Source organism: Delphinus delphis, chromosome 16 (assembly GCF_949987515.2).
Source record: "Delphinus delphis chromosome 16, mDelDel1.2, whole genome shotgun sequence".
Taxonomy (NCBI): Eukaryota; Metazoa; Chordata; class Mammalia; order Artiodactyla; family Delphinidae; genus Delphinus; species Delphinus delphis.
This window is the reverse complement of record NC_082698.1, coordinates 83,961,281-83,980,749: the sequence shown is the minus strand read 5'-3', so window position 1 is coordinate 83,980,749 and position 19,469 is coordinate 83,961,281.

Here is a 19,469-nt window from a genome sequence, read left to right as displayed (position 1 = left end):
CTGACAGTGACCAGTACTGGGCACATTGTGGGAGGGGACTCCAGGCACCCGGTGAGTGTGTGCTCGTGGACACAGGTGTACCCGTGCATGAAGTCGCCGCCACCTGGGCGGTGTTCTGGTACGGAGCCGGCGGCGGCAGGGGAGTCCTATTTTGTGAAACTACTAGCTTTATAGACACAGCTCCAAGAGGGACATCTGTCAGCTGAGGGCTGTGCATGGCGTGTGGCTGCAGCAGCCCTTGTGACAGACCAGACAGACCTGGAAAGGTGAGGGCACCAGCTGAAGTCCCTCTCTGAGAACAAGGAACAGAAGGTGGAAAGTCAAAGGGGTCACTGATGGGCATTTTATTTCCCTGAGAGCTAGCAAGGATTAAGATGAGACATCGACCTCAACAGCAAGGAGGAGGGAAGCCTTTCTGGGAAGGCAGCTGGAGGCCAGCCTGCCAGGCCCAGGATGGCCAGGGAGAAGCCCAGCTCCAGGCCGGGCATCTCGGTTCTCCCAGCTGGGGTGACTACAGCACGCCTAACAGTTTTCTTTAAACGAGAACCCAGCGGAGGACTTCTAGGATGGGTGTCCATTCTACCGTATTGCACAGATTTCTGAGATTCTATTTTATTATGAGGCTGTGCTTTTTTAAAAAAAATAATATTTGGCCATAAAAAGCCAAAGACACCAACTCTCCCTGGTCAGTGTTGCCTTGGCTGCCACCTAAGGAATTACGGGGCACCGGCCTCTTTATTTTTTTGGCCACACTTCTCGGCCTGTGGGATCTTAGTTCCCCTATGAGGGATCGAACCCGGGGCCTCAGCAGTGAAAGTGCGGAGTCCTCACCACTGGACCACCAGGGAATCCCCCGGCCTCTTTACACATGCATGTGGCACCAGGTTCTGCCTCTCTAGCTCCCCTGGCCTGTTCCCTCTTCTCCTGTATCGAAGGATCCAAAACACACCCGAGCCCACTGCTTAAAGGCCAGCTCTGTTTAGCATCCACTAACACTTTATATAAAGTCCAGGGAGTAAATGTTTCAGGCTTCACGGGCTGTGTGGTCTGTCTCAGCAGCTCAGCCCTGCTATTGGAACAGGAAAGCAGTCGCAGACAAGAGGCGAACCCATAGGCCTGGCTGTGTTCCAATAAAACTTCCCTTAAGGATGCCGGAATTTAGAGTCCCTATAATTTTCACGTGTCTCGAAGTATTATTCTTTCTTTGATTTTTTTTTTCAACCACTAAAAATGTAAAAACTGTTTTTAGCTGATGGGTCATACAAAAACAGGAGGCAGGTCGGCTTTGGCCCATGGGGCGTGGTTTTTCAACCCTCACCCTACTGTACCCCGGGACGAGGAACCCCCAGATGATAGCTCGTGTGGAGCGGGCAAGTTTTAGGTACGTGACTCTGGACCACTCAGCCTAACAGGTAACTTCGAATTCTCTCTGTAACTTCTTTCTTATTCTTTCTGTTTTCTTCCTTTCACTTCTTCCCTTCCTTCCTTTTCTCCCGAATATTCCAAATCTGTGCTCTCCTCTTCCGGAAGCCCCTTCTTGCTCTGTCTCCAGGCAGGCAGTCTGGGTGGCATCCCGCCCGGCCCCGACGCCAGCCCAGCCGGGGACAGTGGCATCTTCTCACATCCCTCGGCGCCCCTCACGAGCTCTGGCGCCTCTGCCCCTGTCCTTCCACCACCTCACGGTTCCATTTGCCGTGGGTGAGCGCTGGGCTCACTGTGGAATTCTGTTGGCAAACCTCCCATTTTGTTGAGGGCATCTCCCAACAGTTTGCATACTTTTGGTTTGATTTTGGAGGATTAAATGGGGAGACTCAGAGATGGGAGGCATGGGAAATAACAGTGTTAGATATTGGACTGAACGGAGTACCCTGAATAGCCTTTTGATTTACTTGGTCCAGATAACGTCACAGGATGGGGTGGGACTGTCCAGCCACGGCTCCTGATATCAAAATAACGCCAGGAGTCCCAGGAGAGGTGGAAAGTTCCAGGGTTTTATCGTGCCCCCTGCCTAATAATCCCATCCTCTCCCCGTGAAGTCTGTTTAGCCAGTGACCCACCCACACAGCTGTGGGAGCCCCAGGCATCCCAGCCTCCCCCTTCACAGTGGTTGGTCCTATGAATTAGTGGGTGTCCAGGACACCCAGGGTGTCCCTGAGCCACTGCTCCTGGGGAGACACAAGGGGGGCCCTCCAGGCACAGCGTTTGGTCAAATGGGACCCTGTCTTGGGGCTGGTTCTGTTGAGACACTTGATGTGTGCTGTGGACCCGCTGGTGTCGGGCAGCGTGGTGGCAGCGCTGACTCAGGCCTGGACCAACAAAGCTCCTCTAACGCTGTCACTCGGTGAACTTGTCCCCACAGCCCTACACACAGGTACTATTATTACTCTTTTCTTCAAATGCAGAAATGTGGACTGAGCATGTTTAGTAAGTTGCTCAAAGTCACATCCAAGCAGGAGACAAGAGGTGGAGCCCAGACTCAGACTGTGGGGTGCTGCCTCCCAGGTCCCGGGCCCATCCTCGGGGGTAGCCACCGTCCAGCAGATCAAGGCGTCTGGTTCGACCCAAACCTCCACAGTGTTTGCTTGACGTCAGAGTCCCCGAACATCATGGAAATGCAATATTCCAGAGAACAGAGTTCTCTGTGGTCTTTGGGGCTGTGAAGGAACCCCTCCCCATGCCTCCCCAGTGCTGTGGCTCCATTTGAGAGCATCAGATCCAGAGAAAAGCATTCAGCTGGGAATTGGTGTATCACCGGGGCTGCTGAGCTTGGACATTAGGCCTCGTGATCTCACACATCATAAGGGAAAACTTCAGAGGTGACGGGGCAAAGGATGGTGGCTGCCTCCACCCAACTTGGGAATCATGCTCTAAACCTGACGTTTTGTCTCCTCATAGGAAGAAATATCACATCTGCCGATAAAGCATGAATCAATTTTTGGAGGGGAAAGCGGCTCTCAGACGCTCTCACATCCCTGCCAGCCTCTGGGCCTCAGGCCAAGGTCCAAAGGGATAGCAGAAGCCTCCTGGCCACACAGAGAGGGTGTGGCTCTGGCTTGGAAATGGAGAAACCCTCCCCCCCCCACGAGACACGGATCCAGTGGAGCCGGGCTGAGCCCCCGCCTGCTCTGAGGAATTCAAGCCGATTGAGAAATGCGGCCCTGTTTCTTACAGGGAGAAGCCCGTCAAGAAGCCGCTTTGAAGCCTTTTCCTCTATCAGTGCCGGGCAGCTTTGCAACAGGAGGTTATCATAGCGGCCGCCCAGCAGCCCCTCTCGGCCACACAGCATGGAACGCTTTGAACTGTGTTGGCCTCACGTCCACTCACGCCCAGATCCTCGGGGGTCCCTGGTTTTGGACCTGAGCCCCTCTGATAAGGGTGCAGGGCCTGCCTCTCTGCTCTCATCCCCAAGGGCTGCTGCCACCAACACGGTTTTCTATAGCTGAGTTAGAAGACACAAAAGGCGGGTAAAATACAACTTGCAGTGTCACTTATACGTGGAATCGAAACAGATGACACAAATGAGCTTATTTACAATGGGGAAATAGATTCACAGACATGGAAAGCAAATTCATGGTTATTGAAGGGGAAAGGGAGGGAGGGATAAATTAGGAGGTTGGGATTAACAGATACACACTACTGTTATAAAATAAACAACCAGGACCTACTGTATAGCACAGGGAACTCTACTCAATATCTTATAATAACCGATGATGGAAAAGAATCTGAAGCAGAATAGATAAAGATGTATATGTATAACTGAGTCACTTTGTTGTACACCTAAAACTAACACAACATTGTTAATCAACTATACTTCAATTAAAAATAAGCAAATAAGTACAAACAAAATCCTAAGCTTGAAACATGAGGTATCGGGAAGAATTAAAAAGATGAAGTGATGAGTTGCTGGAGAGGAGAAATGATTCATGTTTATACTGACCCCTCCCCTCTCCAGTTACTGCACAGACCCTTGTGAACACACGGGGCTGGGGTGAAGGGACCGTGTCCGACACCGTGGCCCTGGCTGACCGCCCCGTACGACACGGTGACCCCTCCCTCCTGTGGTTTGGTTGGAGCTGCTGGGCCTGTTGTCAGCAGATGGTCACTGCGCACAAGCTGTCCACGGGCCTTCAGAACTTCAACTCTTCCCAAAAGCAGGACAGTGCACTTTGACACAGGAAAACAAAAGTCCCTTAGAGTTGAGAAGCGGGTGGCTTTCCCAGGCCTCCTCCTGTCTCAGCTCGAGGAGGCCGCCCTGCGGTGCCCGCCCCCGGGTGGGAGCTGGGAGAGGCTTCTGCTCCCGGGCTCCCTCCAATACCTGAGTTCACCCTCTCACTCTCACCTGATACCTGCTGTGGATGCCCAGGTCCCGCCTGGGTCCATCTTCATCCCGCAGTGTCCCCACTAATGCCGCCTGCGGCAGCTGAGCCAGACCCACGGTCGGTCAGTTTCTCTGAGTCTCGGGGGGTAGGGGAGGGGGCCGGGCAGGAGCTGGACGCTGGGCTTCACTACGGAAACATGTGCTGGGCTTTAGGGGAATCTCTGTTTTTCTTCCTAAGCCCGTCCTGGTGAGCCAAGAGTCTTAACCATGGCTACGTGGGGTACAAAGGGGACTGAACCCCATGCCTCAGTTTCTCTGCTTGTAAAACCAGAAGCAGGAGCCTAAGTCTCTCAGCAAGTGGCCTGGTGTCTGCATGGGGGTTGTGGTCATGAATCAGAGCCTCAGGCCCAGGCCACTGGAGAGAGACACAGAGAGACAGAGACAGAGAAAGAGAGAAAGACAGAGAAGGAGAGAGAGGGAGAGGGAGAGGGAGACCGAGGGAGAGAGAAAGAGACAGGGAAACAGGGAGAGAGAGAGAGAGAGGGGAGAGAGGGATGGAGAGGGAGATGTTGCTTCCTGGAAGGATCAGCACAAGTTGTTAAAACGCTAAACGACCAGGCAGACAGCAATGTCCCTTTGGTCTCATTTATGCCTTTTACTGGAAAGCTCAGGCATGAAGTGTTCCCTGAAACAATAAAAAAGATAATTTATCAACCGGATTGGTCTCCACCTTAACTCTGCTTTTTCAGGATGCTGTCCATTCCCAGAACTCCAAGAGCCCCTTTTCCTCTTTTTGTTTATTTTCTTGGCTTGACTGCCTTTCTCTTACTTGCTGTGTCCTTTTCCTTTTGATGACTGACTTTTAGCATCTTTTCACTGTCTGTAACCACATGAGCGAAGCCTCTGGGTCCCTCACTGTAATTCTAAATCTTACCGTAAATACCAATGCATTGTGTCCACAGATTGGACTGAGCAACTGTAAAGCCCAAACAAGCCTTAGGCTTTGCTTTCAAGCCAGGCATTTATCCGTGGTCTTCTGCACATAGCGGGCACCGTGCCAGCCGAAGGAGGCACAAAAGATGCGAAGTACAGCAGGGAGATAACAAAGAGTGGTTTTGGAGGGACAAAAACAGGTATTGTTGAGTGTGGATTCAACTGAGACGAGCGGCAGTGAATTTACAGAGGCCTTGCATCACCCATCAGGAATGTATTAGACCTAGTTTTTGTTTGTTTGTTTGTTGTGTGGCCGCACCATGTGGCATGCAGGATCTTGGTGTCCCAACCAGGAATCGAACCTCTACCCCCTGCAGTGGAAGCGCAGAATCTTAACCACTGCACCGCCAGGGAAGTCCCAGGAGTGTACTAGACTTAGGAAAGTGGGAAGTGTGACTGAGGCAGGCTCTGTGTTGGGTTCAGAGGCTCAGGGATGTCAGGGCAGCATCTGGGCCTGGCTCTCAGCCTCACTCCATGGTCAGAAGGTGCTGCCTCAGTGCAGCCTCATATCTGGGTTCAAGGTGGGAAAGGGGTGCAGGCAGGTGAGGGACTAACAACAGGGGCTGGTTTGGTCCACGCTTGCCGCGGGCTGCCCTGGACCAAAGGATGGGGGCCTGAGGTGGAGCTGTTTGCAGCGAATGGCTGAAAGATGGAGGGGACCAGACGATGCACAGATGACAGCAACAGGGGATATAGAGGGCAGCCGCGTCCAACAGCAACCACCGCAGAGGAGCAGTGGTTTAGGAAATGGTGGATGCGAGAGAGCAGATGCCCAGTGAGTCCCAGGCTCATAGGACAAACCGCAGTCCCTGGGCAAAGGTGGGAGAGGTCGTTGCAGGGATTTGGGGAAGAGGCACCAGACCTCTCGGGCCGCAGCTGTGGAGACGAGTCCATAGTCCAGGCTGCGGCGTCATCTTGCAATGAGGCGTTTAGAAGTTCTGAAATTCTGGAGGTGCCTGTTCCTGGGGACAGGCATTCCCTCCGAGCAGCCCTGGTCTTCTTGGTCACCTAGAAGGGAAGCATGGCTTTACCTTTTTCCCTCTGCCTCAGGCCCTTGCTGATTTGCTTCGGGCAGGAGGGCGGATGCAAGAGCATCCCTGTGCGGGCCCATCCGCTCAGCCTCTGCTTAAACGGACCAGAGCCAGACTCTCTGACCCGCACACTCAAAGTGAAGGAACCACTCTTTTGTTTTTCCTGCTTTGCTAAGAGACACTTGGCCCAAAATGTCACCCCTCTCTCTAGACTCTGTAAATCAAAGCCAGCAGTACTTGTTATCTGTGCCTCAGAAAAGTGTGTTCAAGATCAAGGTTATTGCAGCCAGCCGCCTGGAGGAAAGTGGGCCAGCTTGTAATTGGCTCCTTCTGGGTGCGCTGGGCGTCACGCTGGGCGGGGGGAGTCATTTCCCTGGATGAGCAGCAAACCCCACAGTCACCCTTGTCCTGGGTGGGTCCTTCCCCCACCAGACCAGGCAGTGGGGTGGGTGGTGTCTGAGGTCCCTGGGGATTCCAGAGTGAGATGGGATGTCTACAGCTGGTGTGGGTCATAGCTGTACCAGGTGGGGCAGGGGACACAGCACGAACACAGACAGTCAAGACAGGAGTGAGATGAGAGGTAGGGTGATGCTGGACCCTCCTCTCCAAAGCACCTGGAGCCTCGAGGCTGGGGTGCAACAGTGCAGGGTGGAGGCTGGGACAGGGGATGTCACCTGGTCACTGTGAGAGTGTTTTCCTGTCAACAACTTCTTATTTGCATGTGTCATTGTTTAAAAGCCTTTTTTAAGAGTTTGTGCTAACCTATGGCTAGGTTAACTCATCAGTTTATTATTATTAGCAAAACAGTAAAATAACATTAGGAAGTTTGGAAAATAAAGAAAAAAAATCACCTACAATCCTACCACACTACTGCAACTTGATAGAAGATTGCTTTATTTAGAACAGAGGAAATCTGTTTGTTTTCTTTCCCCCCATGCATTTTTTCTTTGGTGTTCAAACGTCTGAGATTTGAACAGTGACACAGGTCACAAAATATCCAGGGCCCTCCATCTTCAGGTTCTTTCTCCTTCTGTTACTTTCTTATTCTCTTGTGCAGTATCACTTAAAACTATTTTCCTAATTGAACATTGTTGCCAGTGGACTCAAATTTTTTGTTACTTTTATGAAGTGTCCTCATCTTAGGTTCCATATTTCTTTAAATGTACTGTCCCCTTAATGTGACAGCCATGGACATTTCAGGCCACAGAAATTTCAGAACCCAAAGTCACCATGGAAGAGGCACAGTGAGCTGACTCATGTGCACCCCAGGCTGGAAGTCTCTGAAGGCCCGTCTGTAACCTGTGTTTGGGAAACTTTCTTGAGGAAGGTTATTATTTACTCATTCCCACTCATCTTTAAAGAAAAACATTGAGTTAATGGTCCACAATATTGACCTGAACTGTCTGGAACTTAACACACCCCGTTTCAGGCAAAAGGCTCCTGGGGAGTTTCACTCCTAATGACCGAAGCTGATCACAGGATGAGAGCAGACCCAGGCTCCTCCCTGAGGCTGGGAGACCCCTTTGCCCCCTGCGGTCCCTGATGGGAGCTGGGGCCGTGTTGTCATCAGCATTTGAAGCTCTCCACTTGTATAAAGGGGGTTTTTGATGACCCTTGGCGGGATGTTACATCCTTGGACTTCTGGATGAGATGATGATGCTAGTGGCAACTTGCCCACATTAACATGGCCTCTACTTTTGTATCTCGGTATAAGTTTTGCCTCCTGAAAAGGAGTTACATTTCACCCTTGTTTCTTTCCCCCAGTCCCTCCTCCGTCATTTATACTGCCTTCCTGGGAGTCTGGGCAGTTATTGAGCTCTGTGGGGTGCATTTTGTTCCCGTCCTGTTCAAACATTAGGGCCACATGAGTATCGTAGGGACCCTTGGAGGGTGAGCCCTGTCCCTGGACATAGGTCATGTCAAGATGCCTCGGGCTGTGGAAGTGCTGAAACCACAGAATCAACCAAATTAACCTGGGAGGAACACTCTGGATTTTTATAACTCATAACATGTGATTTTAATTGAAGAGACCAATTATGTATTCTACACATGTGTATGTAAGAATCATCCTTAACTTTTAGAAAGCCATCCAAGTTTTGTGAGAATTATCATCTATGGAAGGAATCAGTCCAGTGCTGGAATGAGCACTTTCTTTTTCTTTTCCAGTTATAGTGAAAGGTAATTGACATACAGCACTGCATAAGTTTAATGTACACAGCATAATAATGATTTGACTTACATATATTGTGAAATGATTATCACAATAAGTTTAGTTAACATCCATCATCTTATATAGGCACAAAAAAAAATAAAAAACAAAAAATGTTTTTTCCCTTGTGATGAGAACCCTTGGCATCTACTCTCTTCACATACATGATATATTTCAAATATACTGTATAGCAGTGTTAACTGTAGTGAACTTGTACATGATATCCCCAGTACTTATTTATCTCATGACTGGAAATTTGTACCCTTTGGCCATCTTCCTTCAACCCACCCAACTCTCACCCCCAGCCTCTGGTAACCACAAATCTGATCTCTTTTTTTTCTATGAATTTGTTTTCAGATTTCACATAAGTGAGATCATATCATGTAGTATTTGTCTGTCTCTGTCTGACTTATTTCACTTAGTCTAATGTCCTCAAGACATGCTGTCACAAATGACAGAACTTCCTTTGTTTTTTTGTTGTTGTTGTTTGTTTTTTGCGTTATGTGGGCCTCTCACTGTTGTGGCCTCTCCCGTTGCGGAGCACAGGCTCCGGACACACAGGCTCAGCGGCCATGGCTCACGGGCCCAGCCGCTCCACGACATGTGGGATCTTCCCGGACCGGGGCATGAACCCGTGTCCCCTGCATCGGCAGGTGGACTCCCAACCACTGCGCCACCAGGGAAGCCCGAGAAGATGTATTCTTGATGACTCAGAATTTGGAGGAGGAGAGAGCTGTGCAGTGAGGACGCATCCTGCAGAAATGTGGGGAGAGAGCTGAGCTCGTGGCCTGGTGGCAGGGAGCCTCACAGACATGCTCACATTAGTGTGAGTCTTAATGAATAAGAAGGATTCTTAGGGGGAAAAGGTGAGAAAGGGCTCTCCAGGCCAAAGGAACAGTGTCTACAAGGACATGTAGGGATGTGGATCAGGGACCACACCAGGAAGTGTGAGCAATTTGCTTTGATAATAGTGTGTGATACTGTGTTTGGAAGGGCACCGAAAAAGCAGTGGCCACAGCAAGGAAAGCCCTGTTGCTTGTTATTCAGGTTTTTTCATACTTGCTAATGAACAACTTACTATGGCTTTATAGACAATAGAAACAAATAAATTACTGTAACAAAACTTTGTGGCAGGGATGCAGAAAATCCAAGTGAATTTTCCTAGACTTTTCCTAGGCAGGAATTCTCCTCCCTTGAATTCTCCAAGGCATTAAACATTAAAAAGAAAAAAGGTAGACAAATAAGATGAAAAGGCAGACAAATGCGTTCACCAAGATCTTAACTGAATTGGAGAAATGATAAAGGCAAGAGGTACAGGGGGTCTGTTCCAGATGGCAGAAGTGGTGTCTGTTAATTAATCATCAGTGTAGTTAATTAAACATTTGGAAGAACATAATGAAAGAACATTTGAGAATCTCAGCTGAAAAGTTAGTTAAAGCTAACCTCAGCTAAGAGAGTTGGCTTTGTTCCATATAATGAGCTATAGTCAGAGAAAGTGATAGTATACTTTTTACCTTTCATTATGATTGATTGCTATTTTGGAAAACTTGACAAAGAAGAATAACCTCACCAGACAAAGCTCCTGTTTTGTTTCTCAATTACAAACATTTCTTCTAGAAATTCATAAAAGAAGGATTATAGTCAGTGAACAAGTACATGAAGAGGTGATCAACCTCACTTCCAACCAAAGCCATGCAAACTGAAATATCAGGGAAGAATCACTTTAAGCCTATTAATTGCCAAAGACATGGTTTGTACTTTTGTATACAGTAGTAAAATAGTATACTATTACTTTTGTAATAGCAACAGTTAGCAAGATCAGTGGTGGCAAGTATTAGAAAGTATTCATTCAACAAAGTTCTGATGGCCAAATTCTGTATATCAGACACTAAGAAAGACACTAACACATGGAATAACAGAAGCTTTTATTTCCTTTCATTAGTAACAATGCTTAAGAAATATCCCAGGAAAAATCTTCACCCCTACTCTACTCCAAAGAAAACCGTGCACTAAGTGTATTACATAAACAGAGACAGTCATTGCAGCATCTTTAATTATAAACAACCGAAAATCCGGAAGTCACATAATCGCCCAAGGATCTAAAAATGTGTATTAAATCATGACATCGTAGTTCATTACTGCATTTGTCAGATAGAACAGGTTATCGTCACAATAACAATTCCATAAGTTACAGTCACATAACACACCAAAGGCTTGTCTCTTGCTCATGTGATGCCCAATGTATGTAAGATGAACAACTCACCAGAGACTCTCTCCTCGAAGCAGTGACTCAGGGACCCAGGCCCCTGCACGATGGGAGGCACCATCTCAACACGTGGCTTCCCAGAAGGGGAAGAGAGAAAACACGAGAAACGCACACCACCTCTTACGTAGTGTGACTGGCAGTGATGTATCGCTTCTCAGAGCCCTTTAAGTAAAACTAGTCACATGGCCTCAGCCTAGCTGCTCACTGTGTTTTGCCCATTTTCTGACTGAATTGTTTGTTTTCTACTGTGGAGTTTAAAAAAATATATTCTGGTTATTAGTCCTTTGTCAGATAGATGGTTCAAAAATATTACATTCCACTCTGTGGCTGTCTTTTCATCCTCTGAACAGGGTCTTTTGTAGAGCAAAAGTTTTAAATTTTGAAGTCCGATTCATCAGTTGTTCCTTTTCTAGATCAGGCTTTTGATGTAAAAGTCTAAGGGCTCTTTGCCTCGCGCTAGTTCTCAAAGAATTTCTGTTACATTTTTCTTTTCCTGAAAGTTTTATAGTTTTATGTTTTACATTTAAGTCTATGATCAGTTTTGAGTTAACTTCTGTATACAGTGAGACCTAAGTTGATGTTCTTTTATTTGCCTATGGAGGTCCGGTTGCTCTAGGACGGTTTTCTGAGAAAGTTATCATTCCTCCATTGAATTGCTTTCATGCCTTTGTCACAATCAGGTGAGCACATTTCTGTGGGTCCATGTCTGAGCTCTCTGCCCTGATTCATTGACGTATGTGACTACTCCTCCATCAAAATGTCACAGCTGTAAAATTCGGTAAACTGATTCCTCCCACTTTATTCATTTTCAAAATCGTTTAGCTAGTCTAGTGCCTTTGCCTTTCCATATAAATTTTAGAATAATTTTATCTATAGCTACAAAAAATCTTGGTGGGTTTTCAATAGTAATTATGTTAAGCCCGTGTATTAATTTGAGGAGAACTCACACCTTTATCATGTTGTCTTCCAATCTATGAACATGGTATATGTCTCTTTATTTAGGTTTTTTATTTCTTTTATCAGCTTTGTGCAGTTTCCAGTGTACAAGTCCTGCCTATGTTTTGTTAGATTTATACCTGTGTTTCATTTTTGAGTGATATAAATGGTATTCTGTTTTTAGTTTCAGTCTCTTGTGTTCATTGCTACTATACAGACATACGGCAGACTTTTGATCTTGTATTCTGTGACTTTCCTGAACTCAATTATTCTAGAAGTTTTCTTTTTTTCAGGTTCCTTGGGATTTTCTATATAAATCATGACATCATCTGCAAGTAGACGTTATTTGATTTCTTTCTTTTGGTACTGTATGCCTTTTACTTCCTTTGCTTACCTCAATGCACTGGCTAGAACTTCCAGGACTATATGAAGTAGGGGTGGTGGGTGTGTACATCTATCTCTGCTTTATTCTCAGTCTTAGAGGGAGATCATTCATTCTTTCACCGTTAAGTATGTTAGCTGTAGGCTTTTTGTAGGTTCTCTTTACCGAGTTGAGGAAGTTCTCTCTATTCCTATTTTTCTGAGGAGGGGTATTGAACTTTGTCAAATTATTTTTCTGCATCAATATATATGATCATGCACAATACTCCAATGCAATTCCAATGCTAATTCCCTAAAGTTAGTGTAGATGCCAGTCCCCAACCAGGCTGCCCTCATTTCGATGCCAACAACGAATTCTGGTTTTTTCAGGCCACCCAAACTTCTGACCAGCTGGCTACAAGTTCAGCCAGAACTGAACTCAGGAAAGCCCTACATTTACTATTACATTTTTATGATAAAAGATAACAAATTAGGAGCAGCCAAAAGAAGGGACCCAAAGGGCACGGTCTGGAAGGGTCCCCAGTGCAGAGGTTCTGTGTCCTCTTCCGAGGGAATCAGGATGTCTCACCCTCTAAGCACATCAATGTGTTCACCAACCAGGAAGCTCAACCAAGTTCGGTGCCCAGAGTTTTTACTGGGGTTTAATTACAAAGGCATGATGGCTTGAATCACTGATCACATGGTTGAATTCAATCTCCAGCCCACTCCATTCCCTGGACACTGGGAATTTGGGCTGATATCATGTAGTTCAAAGCCCCAACCCTTTAAAGGCAAGGTTGGTCCTTCTGGCATAGCCAGTCCCCATTCCCAAACTATCTAGGGGCCCATCATGAGTTACTGAATTAGCATAACTCAGGCATGGTCCCAGGGCCCACAATGAATGACCAAGACACTCTTGTCACGGGGCAATTCCAAGGGTTATAGAAGCTCCTTCTCAGAAACCAGGGACAAAGACCAGACAAATTCTTTATTACGTGACATCATGTGACTTTCTTCTTAGCCAGTTAATATGATTATGTTAATATCGAATGATTTTTTGAATACTGAAATACGTTTGCATCCCTAGAATAAAGACCACTTGGTTATGTATAATTTTAAAATATATTGCTAAATTCTATTTGCTAATATTTTGTTAAGGATTTTTGTTTCTATATTCATGAGGGATATTGGTATGTAGTTTTCTTTTTTTTTCACTATCTTTGTCTGAATTTGAAATCAGGGTAATACCAGCTTCATAAAATCAATTAAGTAGTGTTCCTTCTTCTATTTTCTAGAAGAGATTGTGTAGAATTGGTGTTAATTTTCTGTAAATCTTTAGTATAAATCTCCACAGAAACTATCTGTACCTAGAGATTTTTTTCTCTGGGAGGTTTTAAATTATGAATTCAATTTCCATAATATTTATAGGGCCATTTAAATGATCTGTTTTATATTGGATGAGTTGTGGTTTGTATCTTTTGAGAAACTAGTCCATTTCATTAAGTTGTCAAATTTATATGTGTAGGCTTGTTTATAATATTTCCTTATTATATTTTTGCTGCCTGCAGGGTCTGTACTGATATCTCCTGTTTTATTCTTGAAAGCAGTAATTTGTGGCTTCACTCTTTTTCTTTGTCAGTTTTGCTAGAGGTTTGTCAATTTTATTGATTTTTTTTCAAAGAACTATCTCTGTTTTATTTATTTTTCCTATTTTTCTTCTGTTTTTAATTTCATTGATTTCTGTTCTTTGTTGTTTTCCTTTTCTGTTGGCTTTGGGTTTATTTTGCTCTTCTGTTTTTAGTATTTTAAGATGAGAGCTTAGATTATTAATTTGAGAATTTTCCCATTTTCTGATGTATACATTTTAGTGCTATAAATTTCCTTCCTGGCACGGCTTTAGTTGTGTTCCACAAATTTTAATGTGCTGTACTTTCATTTGCATTCATTTCAATGAATTAAAAAAATTCCTTGAGACTTCCTCTTTGAAGTATGAATTATCTAGAAGAGTGTTGTTTAGTTTCCATGTGTTTGGAGATTTTCTTATGTTTCTATTTCCAGATTGATTCCATTGTGGTAGGAAAACACACTCTGTGTGACTGAGATTCTTTTCAGTTGTTTGAGGCTTGTTTTATGGCTCAGGACATAGTTTATCTTGGATATGCCAAGGGCACTCAGTCTCAGGAGCACTGAGAACAATGTGTAACCTGACGTTGTTGGATAGGGTGGTCTATAAATGCCAACTCGATCCTGTTGATTGATGGTGTGGTTGAGTTCTTCTGTATCCTTGCTGATTTTCTGTCAAAATGTCCTATCACTGGCTAAGAGTGGGATGTTAAAGCCTTCAGCTGTAATTGCATATTTGTCTAGATCTCTTTTCAGTTCTACCAGTTTTTGCTTCTTAATTATTTTGCAGCTTTGCTGTTTTGGTGCATGTACATTTAGGACCACTACGTTTTCTTGGTGGATTGACCTTTTAAATTATTATATAATGTCCCTCTCTGTCACGGGTAATTTTATTTGCTCTGTGGTCTGCTTTATCTGATATTAATATACACTCCTGATTTCCTTTAATTGTTGATTACCTTTTCTCAATCTTTAGCTTTCAACCTGCTTATGTAGTTATAGTAGAAGTGAATTTTTTTATTGGAGTATAGTTGCTTTACACTGCTCTGTCAGTTTCTGCTGTACAGCAAAGTGAATCAGCCATACATACACATATATCCCCTCTTTTTTGGATTTCCTTCCCATTTAGCTCACCGCAGAGCACCGAGTAGAGTTCCCTGTGCTATACAGTAGGTTCTCATTAGTTAACTATTTTATACATAGTAGTGTATATATGTCAATCCCAATCTCCCAATTCATCTTACCCCCCTTTCCCCCTTGGTATCTATATATTTTTCTCTACGTCTGTGTCCCTAGTTCTGCTTTGCAAATAAGATCATCTATACTATTTTTCTAGATTCCACATATATGCATTAATATATTGTACAATATTTGTTTTTCTCTTTCTGACTTACCTCACTCTGTATGACAGTCTCTAGGTCCATCCACATCTCTGCAAATGACACAATTTCATTCCTTTTTACGGCTGAGTAATATTCCATTGTATATGTGTACCACATCTTCTTTGTCCATTCATCTGTCGATGGACACTTAGGCTGCTTCCATGTCCTGGCTATTGTAAATAGAGCTGCAGTGAACATTGTGGTGCATGACTCTCTTTGAATTATGGTTTTCTCAGGGTATATGCCCAGTAGTGGGATTGCTGGGTCATATGGTAGTTCTATTTTTAGTTTTTTAAGGAACCTCCATACTGTTCTCCATAGTGGCTGTGTCAATTTACATTCCCACCAACAGTGTAAGAGGGTTCCCTTTTCTCCACAGTCTCTACAGCATTTATCGTTTGTAGATTTTTAAAACATCTTTATTGGAGTATAATTGCTTTACAATGGTGTGTTAGTTTCTGCTTTATAACAAAGTGAATCAGCTATACATATACATATGTTCCCATATCTCTTCCCTCTTGCATCTCCCTCCCACCTTCCCTATCCCACCCCTCTAGGTAGTCACAAAGCACTGAGCTGATCTCCCTGTGCTATGTGGCTGCTTCCCACTAGCTATTTATTTTACATTTGGTAGTGTATATATGTCCATGTCACTCTCTCACTTCATCCCAGCTTACCCTTCCCCCTCCCCGTGTCCTCAAGTCCATTCTCTATGTCTGTGTCTTTATTCCTGTCCTGCCCCTAGGTTCTTTAGGACCACTTTTTTTGTTGTTAGATTCCATATATGTGTTAGCATACTGTATTTGTTTTTCTCTTTCTGACTTACTTCACTCTGTATGACAGACTCTAGGTCCATCCACCACCTGACTAAAAATAACTTAATTTCATTTCTTTTTATGGCTGCAAATGACACAATTTCATTCCTTTTTACGGCTGAGTAATATTCCATTGTACATATGGGCCACATCTTCTTTATCCATTCATCTGTCAGTGGACACTTAGGTTGCTTCCATGTCTTGGCTATTGTAAATAGAGCTGCCATGAACATTGTGGTACATGACTCTTTTTGAATTTTTGTTTTCTCAGGGTATATGCCCAGTAGTGGGATTGCTGGGTCATATGGTAGTTCTATTTTCAGTTTTTTAAGGAAACTCCATACTGTTCTCCATAGTGGATGTATCAATTTACATTCCCACCAACAGTGTAAGAGAGTTCCCCTTTCTCCACACCCTCTCCAGCATTTATTGTTTGTAGATTTTTTGATGATGGCCATTCTGACCAGTGTGAGATGATATCTCATTGTAGTTTTGATTTGCATTTCTCTAATAATTAGTGATGTTGAGCATCTTTTCATGTGTTTGTTGGATATCTGTATGTCTTATTTGGAGAAATGTCTATTTAGGTCTTCCACCCATTTTTTGATTGGGTTGTTTGTTTGTTTTAAATTTGTTTATTTATTTTTGGCTGCATTGGGTCTTCATTGCTGCGCATGGGCTTTCTCTCATTGCGGTGAGCGGGGGCTACTCTTCGTTGCAGTGTGTGGGCTTCTCACTGTGGTGGCTTCTCTTGTTGCGGGGCATGGGTTCTAGGTGCGTGGGCTTCAGTAGTTGTGGCTCGTGGGCTCTAGAGTGCAGGCTCAGTAGTTGTGGCACTCAGGCTTGGTTGCTCCGTGGCATGTGGGGTCTTCCCAGACCAGGGCTCAAACCCGTGTCCCCTGCATTGGCAGGTGGATTCTTAACCACTGCACCACCAGGGAAGCCCTGTTTGTTTGTTTTTTAAAAGATTTAATTTTATTTATTTTTGGCTGTGTTGGGTCTTTGTTGCTGCACACAGACTCTCTAGTTGTGGTGAGTGGGGCCTATTCTTCCTTGCGATGCATGGGTTTCTCTTTGCTGTGGCTTCTCTTGTTGTGCAGCATGAGCTCTAGGTGTGAGGGCTTCAGTAGTTGTGGCACGTGGGCTCAGTAGTTGTAGCACATGGGGTCTAGAGCACAGGCTCAGCAGTTGTGGTGCATGGGCTTAGTTGCTCTATACCTGGTGGGATCTTCCCAGACCAGGGATTGAAGCCATGTCCCTTGCATTGGCAGGTGGATTCCTATCCACTGTGCCTCCTGGGAAGTCCTGGGTTGTTTGTTTTTTGATATTGAGCTGCATGAGCTGTTTGTATATTTGGAGATTAATCCCTTGTCAGTTGCTTCATTTGCAAATCTTTTCTCCCATTCTGAATGTTGTCTTTTTGTCTTGTTTATGGTTTCCTTTGCTATACAAAAGCTTTTAAGTTTAATTAGGTCCCATTTGTTTATTTTTGTTTTTATTTTCATTATTCTAGTAGGTGGGTCTTGATCTTGCAATCATAAATTGCAGATCTTGCTGCGATTTATGTCAGAGTGTCCTGCCTGTGTTCAGCCCTGCCCTCTTTCTCCTTTCCTTCCAGGACCCTAATGACATGAGTATTAGGTACTTTGTTATAATCCCACAAGTCCCCAAGGGTCTGTTTTTTTCCCCCCCGCATTTTCTTTCTTGTAAAGATTGAGGACTTTGTATTATTCTATCTTCCAGTTCACTGATTCTTTCTTCTGTCCCATCCTACTTTGAGCCTAGCTACTGAGCTTTCCATTTTGGTTATTGTATTTTCAGTTTTAAAATTTCCATTTAGTTCTTCTTTATATCTTTTGTTGCTGAGGCTTGTTCTCTTTAAATTTGTTCCAAGAAAGCTCATAATTGCTTGATGAAGTGTTAAAAACTTTCTTAATTGTGCCAAAATACGTATAACATAAAACTTACTATCTTAACCATTTTAAAGTGTACAGTGCAGTGACATTAAGTACATTTACTTTGTAATGCATTATTGAAACAACTTATCATGGTTGCTTAAAAATCCTTGTCAGATTTTTCTAACATTTCTCTCTTCTTAGTGTTGGATCTGTTGATTGTTGTTTTTTTTTTTTTTTCATTTATTTTGAGGTCTTCCTGGTTCTTGGTATGACGAGTGATTTTCAGTGAACCATTACATTTTCATATTCTGTTTTGAGATGGTGGATCTTATTTAAACATCTGTTTTAACTGGCTTTCTCTGACACTGCTCTGGCAGAAGAAGGGGTCCATGCCTCCGCACTGCCAGGTGGAGATGGAAGCTTTTGTGTCCCCACATGGTCTCCACTGGCACTGTAGGGAATGAGGCTTCCTACCAGCCAGTGGGGATGAGTAGACCTGGTTCCTTATTGGTCTGCTCTGACAGCACCCCAAAGTGGTGCTGGGCATTTTGTTATACTATAATGAGGATAGAAGTCTAGGCTCAGGCTTTGCTAGTGTGGGTGGGGCTGAGGTCACAGTTCTTCTGTGGTGTTGCCTGGAGAAGAACAGTTATTGTCTAAAAGTTTTCTGTCTTGCTAGGCTGCCCTTCCTGGCCTGTTGGCTGGAAACAGCAGGCTTCTGCTGGGACTTTTTTGGTCTTTGCCCATTGTCATATCTGAGTTGCCAGCTTCTCAGCTCAAGTGATGGGTTATAGATGGTGAACAAACCAAAACCAATAAACAAACCTAGAGAACTTATCACTATGTCACTTGTCAGATACCGAGGTCCCTGCCTTCTTCTCTCCACCTTTTGGAGTCTTTGAGGTTTGTTTCATATACACTGTCCAGGGCTTTTAGTTGTGCTCAGCAGGTATAAGAGCTTGATGGAGGTCTACGTCATCTTCCTGGGCTGTCTGCTTACTTCTTACCTTCTGCTCTGCCTGGCTTCAGGTTTTGAGAAATTTCTGGAGGGAAAGCCTGGCAGAGTGACAGATCTACTTCTCTGCCCTTTCATTCTCATTGAACTAATTGACCCTTCAAGTATGCATGACAAAATCTCAGTGCTCTGCTTATCCTCTGCCCCAGCAGCACCTCTGCCTCAACAGAGCCCAGCATCTCTGCCCTTGACCTGTCCTCAGACTCAGCAACTATCCCAAGGGTTAATGTAGCTGCACAAAGCTGGCTCACTCATCCATGCTTCTTCCCTCTCTGGAATCCTGGACCCTCCAGTCCTCTCTGATTCAGTGGCTCTCTGATGTGTGGAAAATGATTTTTAAAATGTTTAATCCAGCTTTTAAAGTTATTTTTGGCAGGAACATTAATCTGCTGCAAGGTACCCACTCATAACTGAAAGTGGAAGTCTGTTTCTCAGAAGTCATGTGATAGCATCGTACGTGAATGGCTTCATGTCAAAAGCAGTTTTCCATTGGCTAATATACTCCAAGTAGTAAAGGGTAGCATCACAGACAGTGGCTAGAAATGTGGGGTCCTGAGTGGGAGGGCCTGGCCTTGAACGCGGGCCCGCTTACTAAACTTGGTCATTTTTCAGACTTCTTAAGC